General features: G+C 44.0%; 1 protein-coding gene across 6 annotated transcripts in view; it reads left to right on the top strand.

Annotated features, from left to right (window-relative positions):
- Window positions 1-11,543, top strand: part of NARS2 (asparaginyl-tRNA synthetase 2, mitochondrial) — a 91,123-nt gene extending 79,580 nt beyond the window's left edge. For 5 of the 6 annotated variants that reach the window (XM_043528179.1, XM_007053677.4, XM_043528173.1 and 2 more), the window contains one exon: window positions 4,814-11,543. The gene's annotated coding sequence lies outside the window, so the exon portion shown is untranslated. The remainder of the gene's footprint in view (window positions 1-4,813) is intronic. The other variant, XR_006285708.1, reaches the window with a different exon arrangement.
- The last annotated feature ends 4,388 nt before the right edge of the window (window positions 11,544-15,931 follow it).

Genomic DNA, 15,931 nt, shown 5'->3' with positions numbered 1-15,931 from the left:
GCCCATACTTCCTTAACTTGCTGACAAGAATGCTGTGGGAGATCGTGTCAAAAGCTTTGCTAAAGTCAAGAAACAATACATCCACTGCTTTCCCTTCATCCACAGAACCAGTAATCTCATCATAAAAGGCGATTAGATTAGTCAGGCATGACCTTCCCTTGGTGAATCCATGCTGACTGTTTCTGATCACTTTCCTCTCCTCTAAGTGCTTCAGAATTGATTCTTTGAGGACCTGCTCCATGATTTTTCCAGGGACTGAGGTGAGGCTAACTGGCCTGTAGTTCCCAGGATCCTCCTTCTTCCCTTTTTTAAAGATGGGCACTACATTAGCCTTTTTCCAGTCATCCGGGACTTCCCCCGTTCGCCACGAGTTTTCAAAGATAATGGCCAAGGGCTCTGCAATCACAGCCGCCAATTCCTTCAGCACTCTCGGATGCAATTCGTCCGGCCCCATGGACTTGTGCACGTCCAGCTTTTCTAAATAGTCCCTAACCACCTCTATCTCTACAGAGGGCTGGCCATCTCTTCCCCATTTTGTGATGCCCAGCACAGCAGTCTGGGAGCTGACCTTGTTAGTGAAAACAGAGGCAAAAAAAGCATTGAGTACATTAGCTTTTTCCACATCCTCTGTCACTAGGTTGCCTCCCTCATTCAGTAAGGGGCCCACACTTTCCTTGGCTTTCTTCTTGTTGCCAACATACCTGAAGAAACCCTTCTTGTTACTCTTGACATCTCTTGCTAGCTGCAGCTCCAGGTGCGATTTGGCCCTCCTGATATCTTTCCTACATGCCCGAGCAATATTTTTATACTCTTCCCTGGTCATATGTCCAACCTTCCACTCCTTGTAAGCTTCTTTTTTATGTTTAAGATCCGCTAGGATTTCACCATTAAGCCAAGCTGGTCGCCTGCCATATTTACTATTCTTTCGACTCATTGGGATGGTTTGTCCCTGTAACCTCAACAGGGATTCCTTGAAATACAGCCAGCTCTCCTGGACTCCCTTCCCCTTCATGTTAGTCCCCCAGGGGATCCTGGCCATCTGTTCCCTGAGGGAGTCAAAGTCTGCTTTCCTGAAGTCCAGGGTCCGTATCCTGCTGCTTACCTTTCTTCCCTGGCAGAACCTGGCAGAGCGATACCGGGCGAGTAGGCGATGTCAGCGCGGTCGCGTGAGTGATCAGGACATGGACACAGATTTCACTGAAAGCATGGGCCCTGGCAATGCATGCATCATGGTGCTAATGGGACAGGTTCATGCTGTGGAACGCCGATTCTGGGCTCGGGAAACAAGCACAGACTGGTGGGACCGCATAGTGTTGCAGGTCTGGGACGATTCCCAGTGGCTGCGAAACTTTGGCATGCGTAAGGGCACTTTCATGGAACTTTGTGACTTGCTTTCCCCTGCCCTGAAGCGCATGAATACCAAGATGAGAGCAGCTCTCACAGTTGAGAAGTGAGTGGCGATAGCCCTGTGGAAGCTTGCAACACCAGACAGCTACCGGTCAGTTGGGAATCAATTTGGAGTGGGCAAATCTACTGTGGGGGCTGCTGTGATGCAAGTAGCCCACGCAATCAAAGATCTGCTGATATCAAGGGTAGTGACCCTGGGAAATGTGCAGGTCATAGTGGATGGCTTTGCTGCAATGGGATTCCCTAACTGTGGTGGGGCCATAGACGGAACCCATATCCCTATCTTGGCACTGGAGCACCAAGCCTGCGAGTAATAAACCGCAAGGGGTACTTTTCAATAGTGCTCCAAGCTCTGGTGGATCACAAGGGACGTTTCACTAACATCAACGTGGGATGGCCGGGAAAGTACATGACGCTCGCATCTTCAGGAACTCTGGTCTGTTTCAAAAGCTGCAGGAAGGGACTTTATTCCCAGACCAGAAAATAACTGTTGGGGATGTTGAAATGCCTATAGTTATCCTTGGGGACCCAGCCTACCCCTTAATGCCATGGCTCATGAAGCCGTACACAGGCAGCCTGGACAATAGTCAGGAGCTGTTCAACTACAGGCTGAGCAAGTGCAGAATGGTGGTAGAATGTGCATTTGGATGTTTAAAGGTGCGCTGGCGCAGTTTACTGACTCGCTTAGACCTCAGCGAAACCAATATTCCCACTGTTATTACTGCTTGCTGTGTGCTCCACAATATCTGTGAGAGTAAGGGGGAGACGTTTATGGTGGGGTGGGAGGTTGAGGCAAATCGCCTGGCTGCTGGTTACGCGCAGCCAGACACCAGGGCGGTTAGAAGAGCACAGGAGAGCGCGGTACGCATCAGAGAAGCTTTGAAAACCAGTTTCATGACTGGCCAGGCTACGGTGTGAAAGTTCTCTTTGTTTCTCCTTAATGAAACCCTCTGCCCCTTGGTTCACTCTACTTCCCTGTAAGCTAACCACCCTCCCCTCCTCCTTTCGATCACCGCTTGCAGAGGCAATAAAGTCATTGTTGCTTCACATGCATGCATTCATCACACAAATAGGGGGATGACTACCAAGGTGGCCCAGGAGGGGTGGTGGAGGAGGGAAGGAAAATGCCACACAGCACTTTAAAAGTTTACAACTTTAAAATTTATTGAATGCCAGCCTTCTTTTTTTTGGGCAATCCTCTGTGGCGGAGTGGCTGGTTGGCCGGAGGCCCCCCCACCGCGTTCTTGGGCGTCTGGGTGTGGAGGCTATGGAACTTGGGGAGGAGGGCGGTTGGTTACACAGGGGCTGTAGTGGCAGTCTGTGCTCCAGCTGCCTTTGCTGCAGCTCAACCATACACTGGAGCATACTGGTTTGATCCTCCAGCAGCCTCAGCATTGAATCCTGCCTCCTCTCATCATGCTGCCGCCACATTTGAGCTTCAGCCCTGTCTTCAGCCCGCCACTTACTCTCTTCAGCCCGCCACCTCTCCTCCCGGTCATTTTGTGCTTTCCTGCACTCTGACATTATTTGCCTCCATGCATTTGTCTGTGCTCTGTCAGTGTGGGAGGACAGCATGAGCTCAGAGAACATTTCATCACGAGTGCGTTTTTTTTCTTTCTAATCTTCACTAGCCTCTGGGAAGGAGAAGATCCTGTAATCATTGAAACACATGCAGCTGGTGGAGAAAAAAAAAGGGACAGCGGTATTTAAAAAGACACATTTTATAAAACAGTGGCTACACTCTTTCAGGGTAAACCTTGCCTTTAACATTACATACATAGCACATGTGCTTTCATTACAAGGTCACATTTTGCCTCCCCCCACCGCATGGCTACTCCCTCCCCCCTCCCCGTGGCTAACAGTGGGGAACATTTCTGTTCAGCCACAGGCAAACAGCCTAGCAGAAACAGGCTCCTCTGAGTGTCCCCTGAAGAAAAGCACCCTATTTCAACCAGGTGACCATGAATATCATCTCACTCTCCTGAGGATAACACGGAGAGATAAAGAACGGATGTTGTTTGAACGCCAGCAAACATACACTGCAATGCTTTGTTGTACAATGATTCCCGAGTACGTGTTACTGGCCTGGAGTGGTAAAGTGTCCTACCATGAAGGACACAATAAGGCTGCCCTCCCCAGAAACCTTTTGCAAAGGCTTTGGGAGTACATCTAGGAGAGCTGCGAATGCCAGGGCAAATTAATCCTTTCACATGCTTGCTTTTAAACCATGTATAGTATTTTAAAAGGTACACTCACCGGAGGTCCCTTCTCCGCCTGCCGGGTCCAGGAGGCAGCCTTGGGTGGGTTCGGGGGGTACTGGCTCCAGGTCCAGGGTGAGAAACAGTTCCTGGCTATCGGGAAAAGCGGTTTCTCCGCTTGCTTGCTGTGAGCTATCTACAAACTCATCATCATCATCTTCTTCTTCTTCATCCCCAAAACCTTCTTCCGTGTTGCCTCCATCTCCATTGAAGGAGTCAAACAACACGGCGGGGGTAGTGGTGGCTGAACCCCCTAAAATGGCATGTAGCTCATCATAGAAGCGGCATGTTTGGGGCTCTGACCCAGAGCGGCCGTTCGCCTCTCTGGTTTTCTGGTAGGCTTGCCTCAGCTCCTTAAGTTTCATGCGGCACTGCTTCGGGTCCCTGTTATGGCCTCTGTCCTTCATGCCCTGGGAGATTTTGACAAAGGTTTTGGCATTTCGAAAACTGGAACGGAGTTCTGATAGCACGGATTCCTCTCCCCATACAGCGATCAGATCCCGTACCTCCCGTTCAGTCCATGCTGGAGCTCTTTTGCGATTCTGGGACTCCATCATGGTCACCTCTGCTGATGAACTCTGCATGGTCACCTGCAGCTTGCCACGCTGGCCAAACAGGAAATGAGATTCAAAAGTTCGCAGTTCTTTTCCTGTCTACCTGGCCAGTGCATCTGAGTTGAGAGTGCTGTCCAGAGCGGTCACAATGGAGCTCTCTGGAATAGCTCCTGGAGGCCAATACTGCCAAATTGTGTCTACAGTACCCCAAATTCGAGCCGGCAAGGCCCATTTAAGCGCTAATCCACTTGTCAGGGGTGGAGTAAGGAAATCGATTTTAAGAGCCCTTTAAGTCGAAATAAAAGGCTTCATCGTGTGGACGGGTGCAGGTTTACATCGATTTAACGCTGCTAAATTCGACCTAAAGTCCTAGTGTAGACCAGGGCTAAGAAATGGCTATTGTAAAGAGAGATTTTCCTGCCCTGAATTAAAAGCACGTACATGTTGAGGTTGGAAAGTAGATCCTAATCAGCTGAATCTTGTCAGGAAAAATCTCTTCTTTGTAACTGCCGGGGTGAGGGAGTTGGTGGCAGTTGATTTTGTGAGTCAGTAAAGATGCATGGTTGGCTTTTTCCCTCATGGTTTGTTTTTCAGTCAGAAGATTTTGGTGTTCATCATAATGGTGATTCTTTCAACCTGTTCAGCACCTGAATCCTTTACCTTACACCAGACACAGAGCTCTGTAAGAGGTGATCTATGCATACTGTCTTAGAGAACGCGAATTCGTGGGAAGAAAGAAATGTTCGGTTAAGTGGAAGTACCTTTAAGCCTCTGAAGCCAACGTGTACTTTTCCATTTTTATTGAGAAATGATTTCACGTTCAACTGGCCAAGCAGATTTACCTGTGTTTGTAAAGCCACCCTACAACCAATACGCGCTCCCAGTCGTCGTACATCATGACTCTCGTCACTGCAGGATCTGATACAATTTTTGATAGATTTTTCCTCCTAATGCCCCTAGGTAGGTAGAGAAGAATTTCTCCCCATTGTGCAGATGGGAACTGTGTGTAGATTAAGTGACTTGTCCAAGGTCACACAGGAAACTTGTGGTTGAGTTGGGACTTAAACCCAGGCTCCCTGAGTTGCAGTCCAGTGGCCCAGTCCACAGCGCCACCCTTCTTACCTTACACATACTGTCATAATCCTGACCTGTGAGCTCTCTGGGGCAGGGTTTTGTGTCTCTCATTTGTATAATGCCTACTACAACGGACCCTAAGCACTGCTGTAGAATAAATAATATGTACAGAAAAGGACTTAAAAATAATTGGGTTATTTTTAATGACTACCATGTAAATAGCTGTATGGAGTGTGCAGGAAATGCAGCAGAGCTGAAATAATTTTTCTCCCACGCAGGTGAAAGAGAGTGAAAAACAATGATTAGATAATGTTACTCTCTCACAGATGTCACCAGTGTCGTGCAGCAGTTTTACACTATCAAACCTTGAGTATCCAAAAACTATTTCTCCAGGCCAAGGCCAGTGCCCCTCAATGTATCACACACATTGAGAAGTCCCTCTTGTATCTACATTCTTTTCATGTTTGATTAAACAAGTGTTTAGTGGGCATTTGTTGGTATATAGCTCCCAGTGTACTCCAGGGAATTATCCCTTTACATTTAGGGCCAGATTCAAAGACTCCCGTTGACATCAGTGGGCTTTGGGCCAGACCCTAATTTTGTAATTGCCCCTTGGTTAGCTGCAAGATTTGGAAAAACTCCTTCAGTCAGACAGCTCCATACTTGCAACGTTACTAAGTAGCCTCCAGAAGTATATGGTATCCTTGCCAAAGTTATCAGTAACTTAAACTCACAAAATGGCCACACTGCCACAGCTGCAATCATAGAGGCATTTGAACTAGTTCCCCAGCACACAGATTGTTTGTTATTGTTTAACATTTATTGGGCTGCCATAAGTGACAAGAATGAAGTGGGGGAGTTGACAGCTCAATAAGCAGGCAGATCTGAATGACAGGGTAGGGTAAATGGAAAAGGGCCTTAAAGGCAAAGGTAAAGAGTTTACAGTTGATGCAGTGGAAGACACAAAGAAGGGGGTGATGTAGGCAGCCTGACAAGCCGGGAACAATGATTCTGGCAGCAGTTTTTGAATGGGCTTAAGGGGAGCAGTGTGGTTAATACCAAGGCCAAAGAGGAGGAGATCACAATAGCATAAGATATTGATGGCCTGAGCCAAGAGCGTTGACAGTCTGGACAAACAGAAAAGGTCAAACCTTTGAAATATTATGTATGTTGAAGCAGCAAAATTTGGGCATATTGTTGAGAGAGCCAGGTCGAAGTTGCTGCCCGTATTAAGGCTGAAGGCTGGTGAGTGGTGTCCATGGTGATGGAGAAACTAGGGAGAGATGAAGGCTTAAGATGAAGCGTGAGATTGATTGATAGATTTTGTGGCCGGAAGGAACCATTAGATCATCTAGTCCGACCTCCTGCATAACACAGGCCAGTTTAATCCAATTACCCCTGTATCAAGCCCAATAACTTGTTTGTCTAAAGCATATAATCCAGAAAGGCATCTGCTCTTCATTTGAAGACTTCAAGAGATTGAGAAGCCACCACTTCTCTTGGCAGTTTGTTTCAATGATTAAGTGCCCTTATTGTTAATTTTTTTTTTTTGCCTTATTTTTCATTTGGTTTTGTCTGGCTCCGGTTCTTGTTTTGCCTTTCTTCACTAGAGAACAAGATCAAAAGCTCAGTTGACCTTGAGGGCAATCTGTATCTCTCTGTGAAAGCTGTTGAAGAAGGAGGGACATTACCAGGATTGAGGCCCGGGTGGTGGTGCTGTCTGAGGGCATGTCTACACTTACCTCCGGAGCGATCGATCCAGCGGGGGTCGGTTTATCGCGTCGAGTGACGACGCGATAAATCGACCACTGAGCGCGCTCCCATCAACTCTGGTACTCCACCGGAGTGAGAAGCGTACGCGGAGTCGACGGGGGAGTGTCAGCAGTCGACCTACCCCAGTGAAGACACTGCAGTAAGTAGCTCTAAGTATGCTGACTTCAGCTACGCTATTTTCGTAGCTGAAGTTACGTAATTTAGACTTAGTCTTCCCCCCGCCCCCCCCCCAGGTGTAGATCAGGCCTGAGGCGAGTATTGTGACTGGCACTCCTGCAGATCTGAAAGTTCCTGTGAGAACTGAACTGCACGTTAGGCCTCCTGGTCCCTACTCCCTTGCAACCAGTTTTCCAGGTATCTAGTGAGTATGGGAGTCCTTTCCCTTCCGAGGCTGGCATTGTGAGCATCATGCCATGGGTACGTAATGCTAGCAGGTATTGCCAAGGATGAGTTGATTTTCCCTGGGATTTCCATTTGGTATGTTATGCATTTCCCTCAAATTTTATCCTAGAATAAAAGGAAGTTAATTTAGAGGTTTGGGAAGGTCGTTCCTGTTGGATGTATAGTCAGTGAAGCATGCCAAGAATCTTGCTGGGTCTTCATTTAGAATCTGTCTTCATTTACTGGTTGCAGCAAAATAAAGACTTTCACTTTTCGAAGTAAGATCCTCTTGATTATTTACACTTAGCAATCCGTTCTTAATGTAAACATGCACTAAGGCAAGTGAAACTGGGGGCTTTTGAATGCAGTAAAGAGATTGGCTCTCGTGTCTGGGTCTCCAGCCCAGGCACAGCATGCAACCACAAATCACAAAGCCAGTCAGCGAGCCATCACTGCCACATCTCAGGTTTCTCAGCAATCCAGCAGCCTGAGATTAGACTTGATACATTTAATAAACTTTGCTAGTTGTCCACAAAAACTGTGTGCATAGAAACTGGCACAGAATTGTGGGAGAGGAATTTTGAAACACTGCAAATAACAATAATAATAAAAATGCTGTTGATTCTGAACACTGATGTGCTGAAACTCTTGCAGCCAAGAGCTTCTCCATAGGAATATTGAACATCAGGAGATTCCAAGAAGGCTACAAACCTGAGGATACTGTGTTTCTTCCAAACTATCTAGAGAAGAGAGACTTTTAGATTCAGTTTTAACTTTTAAAAAATAAAATACTTTAGCTTCCTCACCTCTAAATATTACAGGGGCCCAGTAATCAGCCTGGGAGCTGGGGCCCATCTATCATAAAGATTAACTTCCTCCATTTATTATTATTTAGTATTTGTATAATGGTAGGGCCTGGCCGCTTCAGTCATGGACCAGGATCCCATTGTGCTAGGTACTGTACAAGCACAGGACAAAAAAGACAGCCATGGCCCCCAAATATTGACAATCTCCCCATGCAAAACTGCCACAGTTACCAATGGCAGAAACACCTGCACTAGAGTCCCACTAGCATATAGGGCAGCTGGCAGAGGACACGGGTTTGGAACCTACTCCCCTCCTTGGCCCATAATAGCTGATAGTTGATAGGCCATTGGGGCCCATTGGTTTTCCCCAGGAGTGAGGGGCTAGCAAAGCTCTGATCAGAGATCTTAAATATGGGTTTGGCTGTGGGCTAGTATTAGGTGTTGTAGAAGGGGGAGAGGAGTTACAGAAGTGATTTGTTCCATGGGGGTTTGAGAATTGTCAAGAGCAAAGGACAGACAGACACTCCCTTTTAATGGATGGTTGTGAGGTTTGAATAAATAATAAACGAGGTTTCTGTGCCATTAAAACCCAATAACATTGGTTATGGCTGTGGTCTTTGCCTCCCCCGTAGACCAAAAGAGAATTACAGTAGAACCTCAGAGTTACAAACACCTTGGGAATGGAGGTTGTTCCTAACATTGAAATGTTTGTAACTATGAATAAAATGGTATGGTTGTTCTATCAAAAATTTACAACTGAACCTTGGGTTAACTCAGTTTAGAAACTTTACTATGCAGAATTAAAATGCTTATTTTAACCATCTTAATTTAAATGCAGCAAGCACACAGACATAGTTTCCTTACCTTGTCAAATCTTCTTTTAAACTTTCCCTTTATTTTTATAGTCGTTTACATTTAACACAGTACTGTATTTGCTTTCTTTTTCTTCTTCTTTTCTTTTTGTCTCGGCTGCTGCCTGATTGCGTACTTCCAATTCCAAATGATGTGTGTGGTTGACTGGTCACTTCCTAACTCTGAGGTTCTACAGTACAAAATTGGACTGGAGGGGAAAGGGGAGATATTTTATATAAAGACTGGCAGTCATAATTTCCTAGCTCTTCCCAAAGCTGTGGAGGCCACAAGAGATCATTACTTCTCAAGGCTGAGCTTATTGTTTTATTTCATCGTTCCTTGCAAAGCTGCACCTTTCAAAGGATCATAAAGTTTGATTGTATGATCCAGATGGGAGAAAGGTGTGTTGAATTTCACTGAAGAGTTCTGTACCAGTTGTTTCAGAAGCAGGCCAGACATGGGTCTGAGCAGGAGTTCAGATACTGTTTAGTGGTTTCTACTCAAAAGTATTATTATAGTTATTTGTATTACAGTCGTGCCTAAATTGTGACATTGCACTCCATATGTTTTATGGAAATATGCTTATGAGTGTGAATATGATGTAACTGGAATATGTTTTATGCAAAAGGTCTCTTGTAAGGTATCATTACAAAGGCTATAACCTACTGAATATATTTCTCCTATTTGTATGCATGTATCATTCTTGTATCTGAAGCTAGAAATATGAAATATAACTCTGAGGTCCTTTTGTAATTAATGCAACATGTGGGCCATTAATGGTGGTTTAGAATCTTGATGGCTCCCATTGACTAGGACAATTGGTTGTAGATGGTTTATTTACCTGCAAACCTTCCTGGGTTCGTGTGGAATGGAGGCTGGAGTCTCACAGGACATGTGAACATGTCACCTGATACTGGAATCCATCTGAAACCTGGTGCTTTTCCTTTTAGAAGGAGTGGTGGGGACCCAGAGAGACAAAAGATTCCTGCCTTGTGCCAAAGCTATAAAAGGGGGTGGAATAGAACAAAGGGGGTGCAAATTATGAGAATGCCCCTGCTTTCCACATAAGAACTAACAAGGACTGTATCAGGGGAAAGGATTGGGCTCAGACTAGGAAGGCGTCTAGTCGTTGAAAGAAGCTTATTGGAACATCTCTGAGGGTGAGATTTTACCATTCAGTTTCTGAATGTATTAGGCTTAGACGTGCGAGTTTTTGCTTTATTTTGCTTGGTGACTTACTTTGTTCTGTTTGTTATTACTTGAAACCACTTAAATCCTACTTTTATACTTCATAAAATCACTTTTGTTTGTTAATTAACCCAGAGTAAGTGATTAATACCTGGGGGAGCAAACAGCTGTGCATATCTCTCTATCAGTGTTATAGAGGGCGAACAATTTATGAGTTTACCCTGTATAAGCTTTATACAGAGTAAAACAGATTTATTTGGGGTTTGGATCCCATTGGGAGCTAGGTATCTGGGTGCTGGAGATAGGTGACCTGCTGAGCAGTTTTTGGTTAAAGTCTGCAGCTTTCGGGGTGTGGACCACACCTGGGTCTGTGTTGCAGCAGGCTAGTGTGTCTGGCTCAACAAGGCAGGGTTCTGGAGTCCCAAACTGGCAGGGAAAACAGGCTCAGAGGTAATCTCAGCATGTCAGATGACAGTCCCAAGGAGGTCTCTGTGAGCGAACCCGTCACAGCAGGCTAGACATGGGTCTGAGCAGGAGTTCAGATACTGTTTGTGGTTGCTACTCAAAGTATTATTTGTATTACCGTTGTGTCTAGATGTCCTATCAGCAATTAGGGCTCCATAGTGCTAGATGTTGTACTAGCACGTAGTAAGGAGACAGCCCTTGCGCACATAGAGCTTGCAGTCGAACTAGACAAGGCAGACAAAGAGTAGGAGAAGGGCAAGATTAGGTGTCTTTCAGAAAAACATCCTCTAACTCCACCAGAAGTTATGGACTTGAGGCAGAAATTGCTGGGTCTGTGCTATGCGGGAGGTCAGATTAGATGAGCATAATGGTCCCTTCAGACTTTAAAATCTTCAAGTATTACTGTCCCCATTATATAGTTGGAGAACTGAGACACATAGAGACTAAGCACCTTGCCCAAGGAGGAAATGTGTGGCGTAGCCAGGAATTGAGCCAAAACCAGTTGATTACAAGCCCTGTGTCTTGTCCACAAGATCATCCCTCTCCATTTACCTTTGGTTTGATTATGCCACTAGGAGCAATGCTGAACGTTTGTAACTGATCTGGTTTAAAATGTGTTTTGTCCTATTATAATTTCTTGGTCTACGTTTTAATTATTTGTCTTCAGGACTCTTCTGGTTTCAATAAGAATGTGGCAATACGTTTAATAATTTTTTATTAATCTTACAATGAAATATTGTTTAGAATAATTGCTGCAAAGAAAATAAAAAGTAAACTTTCATTTATTTGCGAAGTCTGTTTTTTGTGGTTTTTGCTCTTCGGTTCACCAATAATTTTAATGTACATTTATTTATTGCCATTCATTCAAGACTCTCAGGCCATTTTACAAGCATTCCCGTTTGCACAGTACTGTGAAGGCATAGGCCTATATTTTCAAAAGGCACCAGTGATTTTGGTGTCTCATTTTGTGGGCGCCCACCATCAGACCCCCTCAACATGACCTGATTTTGTAGAAAATATTGAGCTCTCTGAGTCTTGAGCAGCTGCATTTAGGAGTCCCAGAGATGGACCAGAACCCCACTGTGCTAGGTGCTGTACAAGCTCCACAAAAAGATGGGACCTGCCCCAAAGATTTTAAAATCTGAGTATAAGACAGGAGACAACAGGTGGAGACTGACAGATGGAGCAAGAACAAGAAAACAATGAGACAATACTGGTGGACGCGAGAGGCAGTGGGTCTGAGTCTGCCAGCTTCCTACCCCTCAGCCCTAGCTAATTCGCCTAAATTCACAGAGCAAGTCAGGCAGAGCCGGGAACAGAACCCAGAAAACTAGTCTTCTAGGTGCAGATCCTCAAAGGCATTTAGGCTCCTAACTTCCATTGAAACTAATCACAATGAGGATTTTAAATTCCTTTAAGGATTTGGCCCCTAGCTCCTTGGGCCATGTCTTCACTAGCAAAAAAGGGCACATTTTTAAACTCTTTTAAAATCCTATGAAGATAAGGCAGTTGTAGTTATAACTTGTTATGACTCATTGGAGTAAACCTTCACCTCCTTGTTTTCCTTTCTGTCTTGGATTATTCTTTAGAGTCCCCCATGATACCCAAGCCACTCTGGAATTCAAGTCACAGGGAAAGTAACTACATTTATAAAAGCCAGGGCTTTGTAATGACACCTCTCTAGTGCCTTTTGCCTTCAGAGGCCTTTGGACATTAATTAGTTAATGTCTGTGAAGCTGCTGAGCCTGTGGTAAGTGGTGTGGTTAGCCAGACACCCCTATGTGAAGAAGGGTTGTTATCTGTGTTTTACAGTTAAAGAAATTAGACACAGCTCAGCCTCACAGTACTATTTTTCTTCACATCTCAGACATTGCTTTAACACTGGTGCAACTCTGCTGAGGAGTAGAGATATGTTTGTGCAAGATTATAATTTAGAGGCACTCCCTCATAAGGGGCACAGTATTTTATGAAGATAGGAATTCTGAGATGTGCCCAGCTAGCCGCGGTGGAGAACAACAAGTGTAGTTGGGTACAGTAGTTCACCACAGAAGCTCTCTAGTTCGTTTTATTAGAAGTGTTATTCCTTTCTCATTCACTGGTTTGTTGTTTAACAAACCCTGAGAGTCTCACATGGTGTCAGAAGTGCTGAGTGAGAAGGAGACTACAGGAATTGTGAGGTTAACTTCTGTGTTTGAAACTGAAAGCAGAGGAAAGGGGAGCACATGGAGCAGCAAAGAGAGAAGAACAAAGACATGTGTAGGAATTTTATGAGCACAGTAGTAGCTTGACTAACTTAAGAAGGGAAAAAAGCCAAGAATGGATGTGTTGCGAACTCCATGCAGTCTGCAACTGTCATGCAATGTTGCAGAGAATTGGAAAAAAAACCCAGAGATTTGAATTGTATTTGGCAGCTGTGAGGCAGAGGAGAAAAATGATAAAGTACCATCATCAATCTTTTTGCATGTTGTTGGGAGGAAGCATTAGATATTTATAACCAACTAGGGCTGTCAATCGCAGTTAACTCACGCAATTAACTAAAAAAAAAAAGTATCACGATTAAAAAAATTTAATTGTGATTAATCACAGTTTTAATTGCACTGTTAAACAATAGAATACCAATTGAAATTAATTAAATATTTTGGATTTTTCTACATTTCCATATATATTGTATTCTGTGTTGTAATTGAAATAAAAAAGTGTACAAAAACAAAACAACGTAAAACTTCAGAGCCCACAAGTCCACTCAGTCGTCGTCCTTGTTCAGCCAATCGCTAAGACAAACAAGTTTCAGAGTAGCAGCCATGTTAGTCTGTATTCGCAAAAAGAAAAGGAGTACTTGTGGCACCTTAGAGACTAACAAATTTATTTGAGCATAAGCTTTCAAGTACTCCTTTTCTTTTTAAGACAAACAAGCTTGTTTACATTTACAGGAGATAATGCTGCCCTCTTCTTAGAATCATAGAAGATTAGGGTTGGAAGAGACCTCCGGAGGTCATCTAGTCCAACCTCCTGCTCAAAGCAGGACCAACCCCAACTAAATCATCCCAGCCAGGGCTTTGTCAATCCGGGCCTTAAAAACCTCCTAAAGATGGAGATTCCACCACCTCCCTAGGTAACCTAGTCCAGTGCTTCACCACCCTCCAAGTGAAATAGTTTTTCCTGATATCCAACCTAGACCTCCCCCACTGCAACTTGAGACCATTGCTCCTTGTTCTGTCATCTGCCGCCACTGAGAACAGCCTAGCTCCATCCTCTTTGGAACTCCCCTTCAGGTAGTTGAAGGCTGGTATCAAATCCCCCCTCACTCTTCTCTTCTTCAGACTAAATAATCCTAGTTCCCTCAGCCTCTTCTCATAAATCATGTGCCCCAGCCCCTAATCATTTTTGTTGCCCTCCGCTGGACTCTCTCCAATTTGTCCACATCCTTTCTATAGTGGGGGGCCCCAAAACTGGATGCAATACTCCAGATGTGGCCTCAGCAGTGCCGAATAGAGGGGAATAATCATTTCCCTCAATCTGCTGGCAACACTCCTACTTTTGTAGCTGGCATTGCAAGGTATTTACTTGCCAGATATGCTAAACATTTGTTTATCCCTTTGTGCTTCAGCCACCATTCCAGAGAACATGCTTCCATGCTGATGACGCTCATTAAAAAAAAATGCATTAATTAAATTTGTGACTGAACTCCTTGGGGGAGAAGTGTATGCCCCCTGCTCTGTTTTATCCACATTCTGCCATGTATTTCATGTTACAGCAGTCTCAGATGATGACCCAGCACATGTTCATTTTAAGAACACTTTCACTTCAGATATGACAAAACGCAAAGAAAGTAGCAATGTGAGATTTCTAAAGATATCTACAGCACTCGACCCAAGGTTTAAGAACTGAAGTGCCTTCCAAAATCTGAAAGGGATGCTTTCAGAAGTCTTAAAAGAGCAACACTCCGATGCGGAAACTACAGAACCCGAACCACCAAAAAAGAAAATCAATCTTCTGCTAGTGGTAGCTGACTCAGATAATGAAAAGGAACATGCGTCGGTCCACACTGCTTTGGATTGTTATCAAATAGAACCCGTCACCAGCATGGATGCATTTGCCCTGGAATGATGGTTGAAGCATGAAGGAACATACGAATCTTTAGCACATCTGGCATGTAAATATCTTGCAACGCCGGCTACAACAGTGCCATGAGAACGCCTCTTCTCACTTTCAGGTGACATTGTAAACAAGAAGCGGGCAGCATTATTTCCTGCAAATGTAAACAGACTTGTTTGAGTGATTGGCTGAACAAGAAATAGTACTGAATGGACTTGCAGGCTCTAAAATTTTACATTGTTTTATTTTTGAATGCAGTTTATTTTGTACATATTCTAAATTTATAAGTTAAGCTTTCATGATAAAGAGAGTGCACTACAGTACTTGTATTAGATGAATTACAAAATACTATTTATTTTGGTTGTTTTAGAGTGCAAATACTGAAAATCAAAAATAAATATTAGGTGAGCACTACACTTTGTATTCTGTGTTGTAATTGAAATCAATGTATTTGAAAATGTAGAAAACATCTGAAAATATTTAAATGGTATTCTATTATTGTTTAACAGGATGATTAATCACGATTAATTTTTTTAATCGTGACTGATTTTTTTAATTGCTTGACAGCCCTAATAAGTTTGAAGAAGGTAAAAACATGAAGTTAAGCAAAATACTGACTAAATTTGAGGAACATTGCATGTCAAAAAGGAATGAAACCTTTGAAAGAGACAGTTTTTTTTACATGCATGCAAAAAACTGAAGACACCATAGAGCAATATGTCACAGAATGAAGGAGACTCAGTAAAACCTGTGACTCTGGTGAGGTGACAGCTTCTCTGATTAGAGATGGAATCATTTGTGGCATTAAAGACAATGTGTTAAGAGAGAGACTGCTCCCTGATGGAGGCTTAGCTTTAGAAAAAGCTCTCCAGATATGCAGAGTTGCAGAAACTGTGAAAGCACAAGCCAAAGAGCTGAATTCACCAGAAGGGAGGTTTATCCATGCACTAAGTACAAAAGAATATAGTCAAAAAGGATCAAATCAAAAAGTGGAACCACTCCCTGTGAAAACCAAAGGGAGACTGGGTTTCAACAGTTATGTGGAAGGTGTGGATCACAGCATGGCCCCAAACCGTGT

Source organism: Chelonia mydas, chromosome 1 (assembly GCF_015237465.2).
Source record: "Chelonia mydas isolate rCheMyd1 chromosome 1, rCheMyd1.pri.v2, whole genome shotgun sequence".
NCBI lineage: Eukaryota > Metazoa > Chordata > Testudines > Cheloniidae > Chelonia > Chelonia mydas.
This window is presented reverse-complemented; position numbering and strand designations above follow the sequence as displayed.